The sequence below is a fragment of the Protopterus annectens genome, chromosome 11.part0 (assembly GCF_019279795.1).
Source record: "Protopterus annectens isolate FY-2018-M chromosome 11.part0, PAN1.0, whole genome shotgun sequence".
Lineage (NCBI taxonomy): Eukaryota > Metazoa > Chordata > Ceratodontiformes > Protopteridae > Protopterus > Protopterus annectens.
The window spans coordinates 301,980,916-301,995,321 of NC_056745.1; the positions used below are offsets into that span (position 1 = coordinate 301,980,916).

The following is a 14,406-nucleotide window of genomic DNA, read 5'->3' on the forward strand; positions in this document are numbered from 1 at the left end:
CTGCACTGCAATACCTTCCCCAATAACACACTTTGTAGGACATGATCACTTTGCGTGTGCTTGGTTTTACCATTTCCCTTTCAATATAAATTCTGCTATACAAAAGCAAACAATAGGAAACATTTTATAGCAACAAAACTGTAGTTACATAATGCTGGATCTCTTCATCCCCATCTATCCGATACAACTGATGGGTTTTCGGGCCACATGTCAGAAGTGAGCCAGAAAAACTACTGATCCTAACCTCAAGTTCCTTTAATTTTTTTCACCCATCCATAATGCATCTGTGTCAACAGTTACCTCAAATTGAGTGAGTCTGCCTATAAGAAATGCAAAATGGTTTTGAAGGCGAACCCTGAAGAAGAGCTAAAAACAGTCTTCCCATTCCCCTAGAATGACAACTTGGAAGGGATGGAGGGATGCAGTATCAGATGGACTTGGTTGAAAGGATCCAGCGTTATGGTAAACATGTATAAACTGTATCCCATTCATCCAATCTGGCAGATGGGACACAATCCCAATTTACTAATAAACTTAATGATGATATTAGATGCATTGGCTCAGCGGACAGGAGTTGTCACCTCACAGTAAGAGGTTCTCTAATTCGATTCCCTCTGGGGTGTCTTCTGTGCGGAATCTGCATGTCCTCCCTGTGTTCATGTGAGTTTCCTCCGGGTGCTTCTATTTCCTCCCACATTCCAAACACATGCAGTAGATAGATTGAACACTTTAGATTTCCCATAGGCTTCAGTGTGTGTATCTGAATGTGTGGTATGGAAGAACAGCTGCAGCAGGGCTAGCCATCCAGTGGTGTGAACCTTGGTTCTAGGATGATTGTCACTGTTGGTGACACCCCAATCCCATGTGTAAAAATGGGAAAAGGGATTGTAGATGGATGGAAGGAATCATGACAGCAGACACTTGATGAATGTGGCTCCAATTGGAGTCCTAGACTTTGAACTTGTATACAGTTTGAAATGCTTGGCAAATGTATGCAATACAGACCACACTGCTGTAGCATGGATTTCATCAAATGAGGAGTTTCTAAAGAAAGCTGTAGAAGTGTCAGCAGACCTAGTTCATTCAGCTTTTGGTTTGCATGGCAATGACCAGTTATGCATGAAATACAATCAGAAAGCCACCTAGAATGGGATACTTTTGAAACTTTAGTTCAAAATCTGTTTTTGACAAAGGAAGCAAAAATCTGAAGAATATATAGTCTCTTTTTGGAATGGTTTGGAAATCTACTGGTAAACGAATAGGCTGGTTTAAGTTGGAGTCAGATACCACCTCTGGAATAAAGGAAGAATGTGTGTAACGGGGTCCTTATCATAACACTGAAAACTCATTTCACTCAAAAACAAATGGTCAAACCCGTTTCACAGAATTGTACAGAAGTGTAGAGAATTGGTACAAAGTAAGCAGAGATGCCATTTCTTATCATACGAGTTATTAGGGAAGTGAGTCTAGCATAATGTGTGTGTATGTGTGTGTGTTTGTGTGTGTGTGTGTGTATGTGTGTGTGTGTGTGTGTGTGTGTGTGTGTGTGTGAATTGTGATGGTCAGCATCATGCTGTACTCCCAGATCTGTAGCTGTCCGTGTTTGCGCTTGAGCACTGATTTGTGTTTTTTTTTCTTTTCTCTGTGCTGTGCATTCATGGAGTTAGTATATAAAAGTAAGGTAGGTCTAGGGGGCAAAGCCCACCTGTAAAAACATATTTTTAGAATACATTTCTTGGGGAAAAAGTTTTCAGTGAAATGGGTTCAGCCATTTGGGTTTCAGTGAAATGAGTTTTCAGTGTTATGATAGGGTATCCCCATCCTTGTGAAAAACCCAACATGATGGAACAGAAGATAAGGCCTGTAGCTCTTGAACTCTTCCATTTCAAGTAATCATAACTAGAACAACAGTCTTCCATGAAAGAAATTTCAGTGGGACAGAAGATGCTAGTTCAAAGGGAGCTTTAGTTAGTGCTTCCAAGACAAAAAATTAAGGTCCCAAGAGGGAAAAGTTCTTTGACCCGTGGGCAGAGAACAATATTCTTTTTAGAAACACTTTACACAACTTGTGAGAAACCACGGAATGGGAATCCACATACTTAAGAAAATTTGATAAGGCAGCTAACTGAACTTCGTTGGTATAAAAAAAATATATATGTGGAGGCTGAATCAAACAAGCGAGTAAGAAATGACAATATTTCTGGAACACAGCCAATGAAAGAGTTTGCACCTTAAGAGGTCATCCAAATGGAGAAATATTTCCATTTGGTATAGTACACAATTTTTATGAAGACTCCCTCTGATATCAGAAATGATGCTGACAACTTTGGTAAACAATGAAGTATCTCAGGCTATTATCGGAATTGGAGGAGCCAAGTTGTCAACTTCAAGGTGTGTGTAAATATGGGTAAGGCAACCCAGAAGGATGTTGTTGTTGTTGTCTTTCGTCTTTTCCCGGTTAGGGGTCACCACAGTGGAACTCCGGTCCGCTAATGATTGGCAGTAGATTTTCATGAACGCCGAGATGCCAGCTCGACGTTCAACCTTCAACGAAGGCACGCCCAACAGAAGGATAAGAGACAAATCCTACTGGGTATCCAGAAGCCACAGGGGCTCACTAATGTGAGGCTTCAGTATGGGGAAATCAAATTTGCCTAAGGCAGTATGGTGCAATGAGGATCACGAGGGCTATGCACCTCCTTGCTTTCTGTAGAAACCTCAACATGACGGAAAGGGAAGGGAAGGTATAGAGAAGCCCGGTAGGCCACTGTCTGATTACAGCATTCCTCAGTGACTGTCTCTGCTAAGCCTATCAGCAAAGAATCTGGTCCTCCTGGTAATGTATGTTGCTAATGCAAAGTGGTGCAAAGCAATTGCCCATTACCAAATCTACATTGCTTCTTGGCATAATGGGTAGGAATGGTTCCTCCCTGCCTGATATACCAAATGACAGTCATGCTTTCAGATTGGTTAGAAATTACCCCCACAAGCAAGAAGTCCTGTAGCCTTGCGATGACAGGAGGACTGCCCTCATCTCTAAGCTACTGGTAAGAAGGTTGGCCTGTAGTTGACTCCAAATTCCTTGGAACATCCTACCCTGAACATGCCCACCACCCCAAAGTAGAAGCGTTGGTGTTTAGCACAGCTTTTATAGATAGCATAACAAAGGGTCTTCCTGAAAGAGTGAAGGGCAGTCCGCCACCAATGTAAATGAACTTTGCACTTTGCACAGGAGAAGTGATTACTACTGGAGCAAAAGGAAAGCCTCAACACTGACTATTATGGTCTGAGAAGCCAATGAATTTCATGAAAATTCTAGTGAACTGCACCATGAGAACTGTATACGCCAGGACACCAAGGACTTGAAGAACTGGGATCATAGGTGGTGACATGAACTGAAGATGAGCCTGCATTAATTTTCTTAAGAATTGAATTCAGTCCGAAGGAAAGGATACTATGCACCTTGTTCTGCCTAGGTGGCATCCTATGAAATGAATCACAAACTAGTCGAAGATTTGATTTTTCTTAGTTCATAAAAATAACTAAGGAAATACAGAGCTGCAGCAGGTAGTCTCTGGCTTGGAGCAAAGACTCTCTTTATGGCTGCAAGGAGCCAGTCATCTTGATAAGGAAACGCACAAATCTGTTTCAGTCACAGATAGGTTGTGACCATAGCAGTGCATTTGGTGAACATCTGGAGGGGGGTTGTGATGAGACCAAAGGACAGGGCCCTGAACTGATTATTCTGCATTGGGTCTTCTTTATGTAAGCGTTTAGGCCACTGAGATCCAAAACTGTCTGGAGGTCCTTGTCTTTTTGGAACCAAAAAAATCTCAGAGAGTATTCCTGACCATCTCTGACCTGATAGGACCCTCCTGGATAGCTCTTTTTTTCCCAGAAGAGAGATAATTTCTCTTCTGAGTACTTTTTGTTGATTACATGGAATATCTGGAATGATCAACATGGTTGAGATTGTGGAATTTAAAGCCTTTGTGTATTATCCTTTTTAACCAAGAGTCCTGTGCGATGGCCATTCATGCTTAGGTGAAGAGGGATAAATGACTCCTTAATGCCTCCAGAGGGGAGAACATGAGCAGCCCTTCAATGCTGGCTGGTTTGCCTTTGGAAAAAGACAACAGTATCCCTGGTTCTGTAAAACACCTTGACTTCTGGGTCTACATTCATTAAAGGCATTGCCTCTGTCAAAACTGCCCCTTTTCAGGTGTGGAATCAAAAGGACTTGGATCCCTTTAGGTTCCTGTTGTAAGATCTTTGCTGGGTCTCAAACCTTATTCCAATGTCAGATAACATCTTCCCATCCTGTTTACACATTTTTATTTTATTTATTTACTGACATTTGTTAACCAGGTTGGTCCAGTTGGGCTTGTGGCCCATTTTTAGTGGAGACCCGAGGAGAAAAGCTCCAAAAAAAAACAAACAGTTTACAGATAATCAAACATTTGACTCAAAAATATGGCCAAAATCAGTTATACAAGAACGTTAGAGAGACAAAGCAGAAATGCAAACACATGATATATACATAATCAATATTTTTACAGACTAAAAATATATTTACATATTTACAAAAAGAGTTAAAGCCAACAGTATTAATTGCAGAGTTTAATAAGTATCCACAGTGGAGTACTTAGCTTTATGTGCAGGGACTGAAAAGGTATATAAGTAGGGTTGTGGGAGCGTAAGGAGGAGCTAGACAAGGACACATTTTGGAGCTGAGTAGATGAAGTTTGAGTTTTTCTTTAAAGTGGGATGGGTGAATGATGGAACAGATGTCTCTTGGAAGTTTATTCCAGGCTTGGTTTGCCAGCTATTTTTTTTGGGTTGGTAGATTTGCAGTAGTTGCTGATTAGAGGTACAGAGAGTCTGCAGAGAAGTGTAGATAGAGATGAAGGAAGAGAGAGCAGGGCAGGATGAAGGTTTGTAAAGAATGAAGTGTAACATTTGATGTTGTGACAGCAGTAGAAGACGGGGGAATTCTAGCCAGTGGAGAGTACTTAGGGCAAGGCAGTGATGTGTATTGTATGGAGAGTTTGTGATAAATCTAGCTATCTTGTGGTAAGTTTGTTGGAGTTTGTTTAAAGTAGTAGTTTGGATGTTGGTGAGTACTGGGGCAGCATATAGAAGGGAGGGGAGGAGAAGAGCTTTTGCAAGGCAGAGTCTGATATTTGTAGTTAGAAATTTTTTGTTGTGATGCAGTAAACCAAGTTTCTGGTAAGTCTTTTTTATGCTTTGGAGGATGTGTAAGTTGAATTTGATTTCATCATCTATGATGACCCCAAGGAGTTTAGTGTGAGCTTCAAGTTGGATAACAGTGTTATTAGAGGAAGTAATAGTAAAGGTGGATTTGAGGTGAGAGAGAGATTGGGGGAAAATAAGAGTTTGGTCTTTTTAGGCTTGAGAATGAGTAGATTCCTGGACAACCACTGTGCAGTGGATAGGAAGGCCTGTTGAGTAACAGTGTGGAGATTAGAGATATTGTCTAAGATAGAGATGAGAGTCGAGTCGTCTGCATAGTGGATGAGGGAGGACTGTTTACAAGAAGTATAGAGATCATTGGTAAAGACATTAAATAGGAGGGGACCTAGGATGGAACCTTGTGGTACCCCGGTTGGGACAGGTATGAATGGAGAAATGGAAGCGAGCCATTTAACAGATTGCTGCCTGCAGGATAAGTAACTGGAGAACCAAACAAGCGAGGAAGAAGACAGATTGAGGTCTTCAAGTTTAGGCAGCAATAGGGGATGGGAGACTATTTCAAAGGCTTTGGAAAGGTCAAGGAAGAGACATGTTATGAGTTTGTTTCTGTCTAGGGCCTCAGCAATGGTATGTGTAAAGGATAAGAGGGCAGTAGTTGTGCTGTGGTTGGGATGGAAACCATTTTGAGTGGGAGTAAGGAGGTTATGCTGGAGGAGGTAGTTGAGTAGTTATGAGGGGATACATTTTTCGAGAATCTTAGAGGGAGGATACAGAATAGCTATAGGGTCGGTAGTTAGATGGGTCTGTAAAGTTTCCACCTTTATGCAGGGGAATAATGAAAAAGGATTTCCATAGGGTAGGGACAGTGGATTCCTGAATAGATCCATTGATTAGTATAGATACTGGATAGGCAATGCAGTCAGCAGCAAGTCTGAGGAAGGTAAGAGGTGGATTTGTCAATGGAAGGAGAGCAGGGTTTGAGTTTGCGAAGAAGAGATCTGATGAGGGAAGTAGGAACCGGATGTAAAGAGAATAGTTGTTTGTTAGAAGGATTGGGAGGGGTAGGCAGAGAAGTTGTGTTACAGTTGGAATGTACGAGTGTTTGAAAGGTTTCAATAAAGTGTTTATTGAGAAGAGTAGCAGTTTCAAGAGGAGATGTATTTGGGTAGGGGCAGGGAGTTGAGGGGCAGCCTGGAGAGAGAATTTTTTTAACAGTATACCAGAACCTATGAGGGTTGGATTTGTTATTGAATTGGGCAGAGTTATAAAAGGACTTTTTGTCATTATTGGTTTTTTTGTAAGATTTCTGAGGTGTCTATAATTATGCAGCAGAGGTAATTCCCTTGTGTTGATCCAGGCTTTCCAAGCTCCATCTCTTTTATGCATAAGGGACTTAGTTTCCTTTGACAGCCAAGGAGCAAAATTGGGTTTTATTCTAACCTTCCTAGAAGGAGCAAGGGGAGTTCAGGTATTCAGGAAGATGTTATTGAATCTAGTAACTGCGTCATTCAGAGGGATTTATTTAAGGCTGGACCAGTCAATGGTGGATAGAATAGAGTTGAATTGGATTACATTAAAATTAGAGAGTTTTCGGCAATCTCTATAAAGCTGGGATTTGGGGTGTTGGATGGTGTATCTAAGGACTGAGGTGGGGAGGGGGTCACTAAGTTGGTCTAGTAGGGTAGTGGGGTTGTGGTAGTGGTGAGGGGAGAGTTGGTGAGTATACAGTCAATTATGGAGCCGGAAGATGAGTTTTTATGGAGGCGGGTGGGCGAAGATATCAGCTGATGGAAACCATGCAAGTTGATGCTGAGTTGTGGAGAGTCAGTTTTAAGTTTAGACCAATCTAGGTTAACATCGCCTAAGATGAGGGTTTTATAGGGAATATTGTGGGAAAATCACGATAAGATATTCTCTATAGTGGATGAATTGTTTCCAGGAGGGATACAGATGGCAGCAACAGCTAATTTTTTGTGAGGGTTAAGGTGGCAATTAAGGATGATGAATTCAGCTGGGTGAAAGTCAGGGATGGATGTGGGGAAAGGTGAGAGATTGAGCCTATTGGAGTAAAGGATGGCTACACCACCCCCTTTTTTGGGAATCTATCAGAGCGATAGATATTACAGCCTGGTGGGAGAATTTCATTGTTAGTGATATGTGGCTTAAGACAGGTTTCAGATAAGGAAAGGATGTGAGGGTTTGTTTGTGTTATACAGGCATGGAAATTGTGATTTTGTTGTTTAGGCTTTGAATATTTGGAATATATTGTCAGGTGCTTGGATATGGATGAGTTTAGTGTAAGAAGCTGGGTATGGTGAGAGGTGACTGGGGAAGGAAGGGAGGTAGAAGATAAGGGGGGTGTTGGATTGAGGGGAAAGGGGGAGGGGCCAGGGTTGGGGTGACCATCTCCAGATATGAGTAAGTTATTAGTGGGAAGAGGGAGTACAGTAGTACAAAGATGTGGTTTGTGTAACATGGGTTTAGATTTGTAGGTAAAAGGGTGGCTTTGCAATAGAGGCAGTTTGTAACGAGAAGAGGTAGAGAGGTTGAAAACGGCTGGGGAGATATGAAAGTAGGAAGGTGTAGAATGAGTGTCAAAGGTGTAGGAGATAGGAGAGCACAAAAGAGAATAAGGAAGGTGTGAGTGATATGATGTTAGAGCAGAGAGAAGAAGTAGGAGTGAGGTGGTAATGATTAGGGGTTTCATTTATGATGGAGGGTGTAGGGGTTATAGACAGGATGTAATAGTAGGGGAAGGAAGTGATGTATTTGGAGTATGACAGGAAGTAGTTTGTCAGTGAATGTTGGGGAAAGAAGGAGAGAGAGTGGATGGTATAAAGAAAATTGTAATGGGGTGGGCGGGAATGAGGGCAGGGGAGCGGAGTAAGCCCGAGCGGAGCGATAGCGAATGGAGTGGACAGGGCCAGGTTAGCAGTGTGAAACAGCACTAAAAATAATAAGAAAGGAAGCAACTGTGAAAATCAGAGCTGAAGGGGTAAGAAGAGAGTAAGCCAGAGATGGAAATGTTGCAGATATAAATTTAAAAACATGAGACAAAGGGTACTGAAGACGTATTAGGGGTTAAATAGCGCTCTAGAATGTGGCTGGCAACATTAATCTACATATACTGGAACTATTGAGAGTTAAAATAACTACATTAAACTAAAAGCTATTGGTAGTATTGTTAGTTAAAACAAGGAATATGGTAGACTGCTGGTGTTGTGCTGCTTCCTGGTGGCCAAAGTAAGTTACTGCAGCCAGAAAAACTAACCTGCGTGTGTGTTCACCTGCCCTTTAGTAATACTTTAAATGATAAGGAGCAATTCACTTTTCAAAAAGCAGATACTCTTAAAAAACACATTCAAAGCGTGGATAAATTACAGTACAAGAAACACCTACAGTTGAGCTAGAAAGCTGTGGTTTTTAGTATGTTTTTGGAGCTGCTTCAAGCAGGTAACTTAAGCAGATTTATAACACTTTCACAAGGTATTTTGCTGGGCTGGTCTGTTGGGCAGCGGATGACCACAGAGTGTTTAACCCATCGGGAGAAGAGTTGAGCTAGAAAGCTGTGGTTTTTAGTTTTTTTTTGGAGCTGCTTCAGGCAGGTAACTTAAGCAGATGTCTGCATCTTCTCTTTGATGCAAGGACCAAATAGGGATTATCTGCCATATGAGGCATTAGTAAAAGGAATGCTTTAAAGTGGTCTACAAAGCCAGGTATAAAGCCTCAGAGTAATGCCTGATCCTGAGGTATGGGATGTCATTACCTACATCAATGAATGAGCCACACAAATAGGTTTGTGATGTTCAATATACTGCCTCAAGTGGTTTCTGTTTGCCAGCATATGGGGTGGGTGGCTTCCTCAAAACTTCTGATATTATTCAGATAGATCCCTTTGAAAGTGATTCATGTGAGTAGCATAAGGCCTTGAGAGTGAAGGTATCTGGAGCAAATGACTGCTTCCCCATTTGGGTGGATGGACAGTGGCTGCATCTTCTGCCAGTTCTTTCTTTATCACAGCTGGCCCAAAATCGGTATCAACCCAAGGACCCTTGGAGGGTTTGAGTACTTAGTCTGGTTTGTGTGGAATGGATTCCAACAAGCTCAACTCTTGCCATGCCTTCCTAGCAACTCAATCACTAAAGCGGCCAGCAGGAGGTACCATCCAAGGTGCAGAGGATACCGAGCAGGCTTCAAAAAATGGAATCTTCATCCTAAGAGGGTTGGTCCTTTGGCCAAGATCCTCTCTGTCAAACTAATTCCAGGAAATTATCAAATATGGGAATATCAAAGAAGACAACATGTATGGAGCACCTGAGGAAACTTTTCTCCTCATCCATCAAAAGGGAATGTTGAAACAAGTAGAACGCCAAAAAAAATACATAAAATAGAAAAGTATCAAAAATTTTTCTCTCTCTCTCTCTCTCTCTCACACACACACACACACCTCTTTTGTATGTGTACATGAATTGATGTTTATATGCACACACACACACACACACATTATATGTATATGTGTATATATATATATATATATATATATATATACATATATATATATATATATATATATATATATATATATACTATATATATATATATATATATATATATATATATATATATATATACATATATATATATATATATATACATATATATATATATATATATATATATATATATATATATATATATATATACATATATATATATATATATATATATATATATATATATATATATATATATATATATATATATATATATATATATATATATATATATATACACACACACACACACACTTTCCTTTTCAACAGTCCAAATAAAGAATGTGAAAGCTAGATATCCAGTGAAGAAAAAGTTATAAGGCTGAAAATACACTGAAATGAGCTCAGATATTACCAATAATGAATAATATACAGATCAAGCCAGAATTAAGAATTATGCACAAAATATTCTAAAACTTAGAAGGCAAAGCACTTAGTTTTATACAGAGAGAACAGTGTCTGATCACAAAAGCATCAAATGAGATTTTAGGTAACTAGAGGCACAGGAGCATTATAGATGGGAAAAGTTAAAGGAACTTGAGGATGGAGCTCTAGTTTTGCCAGTTCACATCCAAGAGGTGTTAAGATCAGTCAAATCAAACGTATGGGATGAATAGGATCAATAGTCCACTGTTCATCTGATATTTAAGACCAATTTTGTAGACTGTGACCACACATATTTGTGCTTAAGACAGCAACATTCTTTTTAATAATATACAATTAAATATACAACTTTAATATAATGCAGATTATGGTCAATTTTAGGTGATTTACTGCAGTTAGACTTCTTGGTTCCTGTTACATTTCAAGTCTTCCGGTTTTCTTTTTAATCACCTTAATCACCTTTATTAAACAATCGATTAAGGTGTAGGCAAACATACATTAACATAAAAAAACAACCATATTAACATGTTCCAGTTACATACATTATACATCACATACATTTTGTATCCACACCACTCCAACGTGACATAAATTGCTCAATTCCTGCCTTTCCTTAAACCTCATTCCTCTTCCTCAACATAATTCTTCATGCATTGGTCCCACAATTTCCATTTAATTCTAAGTAATTTGCTGTCTTCCTTTTCCTACTCCTACCTGTGGTTCTTTTCATCTCTGTTACAATACTCAATACTTCAAATATAGTTGATTTAGACTTTGATTTTCATTTTCTAGTAACTGCTTTTTAGCAGCCAACATAATTAAACTTAACAAGACCTTACTATGTGTAGGCAATTCACATCCCATGTCCCAGCTCAAAAGAATCATTTTCTTCGTTACACCCATCTGCTCACCAAATACTTCTGAGAGCATTCTGTATAGAATTTTGCCAACTCATTTCACTCCCAAAATATATGCTCCGAGATACCTTTTTCTTCCCCATCACACTTCCAACAATTGCCATCTACCCTGAGGAAAAATTCTTTGAAGTCTGCTTGTGGTATAAAAATACCTATGCAAACACTTGCAAGCAAAAGTCATAAACATTCTAGACTTTGTTGCATATTTGGGAGCCATACATATGTCCTCCCACTGTTCCCTTGTAAATTGCTTATCCGATCTCTTTTCCCAATCTTTTCTAACTTCCTGTGATTGATTCTTACAGTTATTGTCCAATATTTTATATGCCCTACTAATTATCCCTTTTTAACAGCAGCTTCTGTTCTTGTTTAAACTAAAAACTCTACCAAAGCAGGTCTTTCACTGAGGATTCATCTATCCCTTTCTCTTTGACTATACTCCAATAGCAATTCCTGGTAGGGAAGTTAGTCTCCAGCCTACAGTCCAAATGGGTTCCTGGACACATCCCATTCTATTAAAATTACCCTCTCTAGTTATCTGCTCCCAATACCTTGGTTCCTTTGTTAGTTTTCTGCAGTAAATTCCAGCCACCTCTTTCCTATTCTCAGTATCCGTAACTGCAGTCATCCCTATTGACAAAACATCTTTTCTCATGTTGGCCTAGTTCTTAGAATACTTATATAACATTCTGCACGTTGGCCTAGTTCTTAGAATACTTATATAACATTCTGCACGTCTGTCTTTATTCTCTTTAAGGATCTGCATCCAAAATCCCACTCTCTACTTAATTCTTGAACCCCACCCCACACCCATCTTTAGTATCCTTTTCCATTTTGAATTATAGCTTTCTGCTTGCGTTATATATATGAACCTTAACTGTGTAGCTTTGGAATATCCTTTCAAAGCAGATAATTCTAAATCACCTTGTTCAACTGGAAGGATCAGCTTATCCTCTTAACCCTTGCCCTCTTCCCCACCCAGATAAATCCCTTCAGCCTTTATTAGCTATTGTACACAGCTTATAATCTTGTTGTTAAAAATATGCCTAGTATGTATATAAAACTAAAGGGAATAAAAACATTTCCATCTTTCTATCCATATCCATAAACGAGAGCTTCCAGATTCTTAGTTTTTAGATGATCTTTTGTTTAGTCTCTTCCCAGATATCCTTAACTGACACAATAAAAGCCTTTTTAATCCATACTCCTAAATACTTCATCTTACCATGCCCCCATAAATATGGGTGCTGGTGAACCAATTACTGTGTGGGAACATCATTTGTGGCTATAGCCTTTGCTTTACATTCATTAATTTTACATCCCAAAAAGACTTGTAACTGTCTTAAAATGTTCCACAACACTGACATGTTTTTTCTGGATTTTTTTATCAGGTATAAAATCATATCACCTGCAAATAAAGCCTAATTTTCTTGACTACCATACCAACTATATCCTTAAATTTCTGAGTCCCTAATTTCTTTCTCAAAGGCTCTAAATATAAAGCAAGTAAAAGGGAAATAGGACACCCCTACTTGGTTCCTCTGTTCAAACAACTTATCAGAGGGGAACTCCCCAACTTTAATTCTTGCCTCTGATGTTTCATATATCCTCTTAATCAACATGATTATATCAAGGAACGCAAATGCTTCTAATGCCCTACTCAAAATCTTAGCTTACTCACTGTAAAAGCGGTACTGTCTTACATTTTGCTTTCCTCTGATTATCATGTTTCTATTAATGTTGTCAACTGTTTGTCCCCCCCTTCACAAAGCCACACTGATCCATATCTAAACATTCTGGCAACACCTTTGCCATTCTTTTAGCTAGTACAGACAAACATTTCATAATCATGGTTTAAAATTGAAACAGGTCAACATGGAACTGGGTCTGATGGGTTTTATTATCTTTTGGTACTACAGCCAAGGCTAAAATACTGTTAAACAAAATGTTCCATATCTTTTATTACTTTCTTCCCTCCTAACTTCCAGACTTCCACAGGAATAACATATGTTCCCAGAGACTTTCCTGCAGATGATTATACATGACCATTTTTATCTCATCTCCTATCTTTACTGTTAACTGTTGAACCTCATTTACCTCTACCCTTGGCATCTTGATTTCCACATTTCTCTGCTTTATACATATTTTCATAAAGTTTCTAAAACATCACTAACACCTTTACAGGATCTCTGGCTATTTTTCTTGTTATAGACTCCCCGAGTTTTGCGAAAACCCTTTCTACTTTCTGTTGCCCAAGTTGCTGTGCTAGAAGTTTTTGTGTTTTGGAGTTATCAAAAAATAGTTACTTAACAGCAATCTTTCTAAATTCATGCATTTTATCCTGATACTCCCTTATTTTCTCTTTAGCAATCTGCAGTTACGCCTCTTCTTCTTCTGTAAGATTCCCCTTATTCTGAGTTACTTTAACTTTTGACAACGCCTCTAATTAATTCTTATTTCTTCTTAACCATCTCTTTCTTTTATCTCTACTTTATTTTTGTCATTTTCATTTTATCCCACTCGTCTTCTTAAAAAAATTTCCATCATCGGTAATAACTATTGAATAAAATTTCCATCACTTCATCTTTAAACTCCTCTGTTTTTAATAGGTATGTGGGAAAGCGTTAGTGTCTTACTTTTACTTGATTGCCCTGCATGTTTATCTTTGTTTTTATTGGTGTACGATCTGAAATAGTCATTGGATGTGACTTAAAGCTTTCAATTAAATACACATGTTCTTATGAAACATAATTTCTATCTATTCTAACCCAGTTATTGAGGAATAACATGTAAATTCTCTCAGAGTTCCTAGTACTGAATTCATATCTTACATATCAAATATTTTTTTTCATACATTTCATCAGAAATATACCTTCTTTTTCACTTCTAGGCTTCCCAGATATATCCTCACTGTTGCAAATCAATTTCCAGTCCCTAACTGTAAATAATATTCCCTGCTGAAAACTGATTATTTCTCCCAAATTACTTTAAGCCCATAACAGTTTTTTTGCTGGAATATAGATACATGCCAGCATAATCCTCCTTCCTTACCAAAAGCTGCTTACTACCACAAATCCACCATTATCATCTTTTTTCCCTCTTCTATCACTGTTGTAGCTCCTCTTGCAATTACTATGATTACTCCCATTTTCCTTTGTCCCTGATGTTCTGCAGAACATCCATCCTGAAATCCATTCTTTATGAAAAGCACATGCTCATTTCTTTCCCAATGTGTCTCCTGCAGTATTGCTATTTGCATTCTGCATTTCTTAATATAATTCAATATTCTGACCTTTTTGTCTATACCTGTACGGCCATTTACATTGCAAGATAATATG

At 38.8% G+C, this 14,406-nt stretch overlaps 1 protein-coding gene across 1 annotated transcript in view; it reads right to left on the bottom strand.

Annotated features, from left to right (window-relative positions):
• The window catches only part of PYROXD1 (pyridine nucleotide-disulphide oxidoreductase domain 1), a 940,027-nt gene that overhangs the window by 774,757 nt on the left and 150,864 nt on the right, over window positions 1–14,406 (bottom strand). The gene's annotated exons all lie outside the window — the stretch shown is intronic.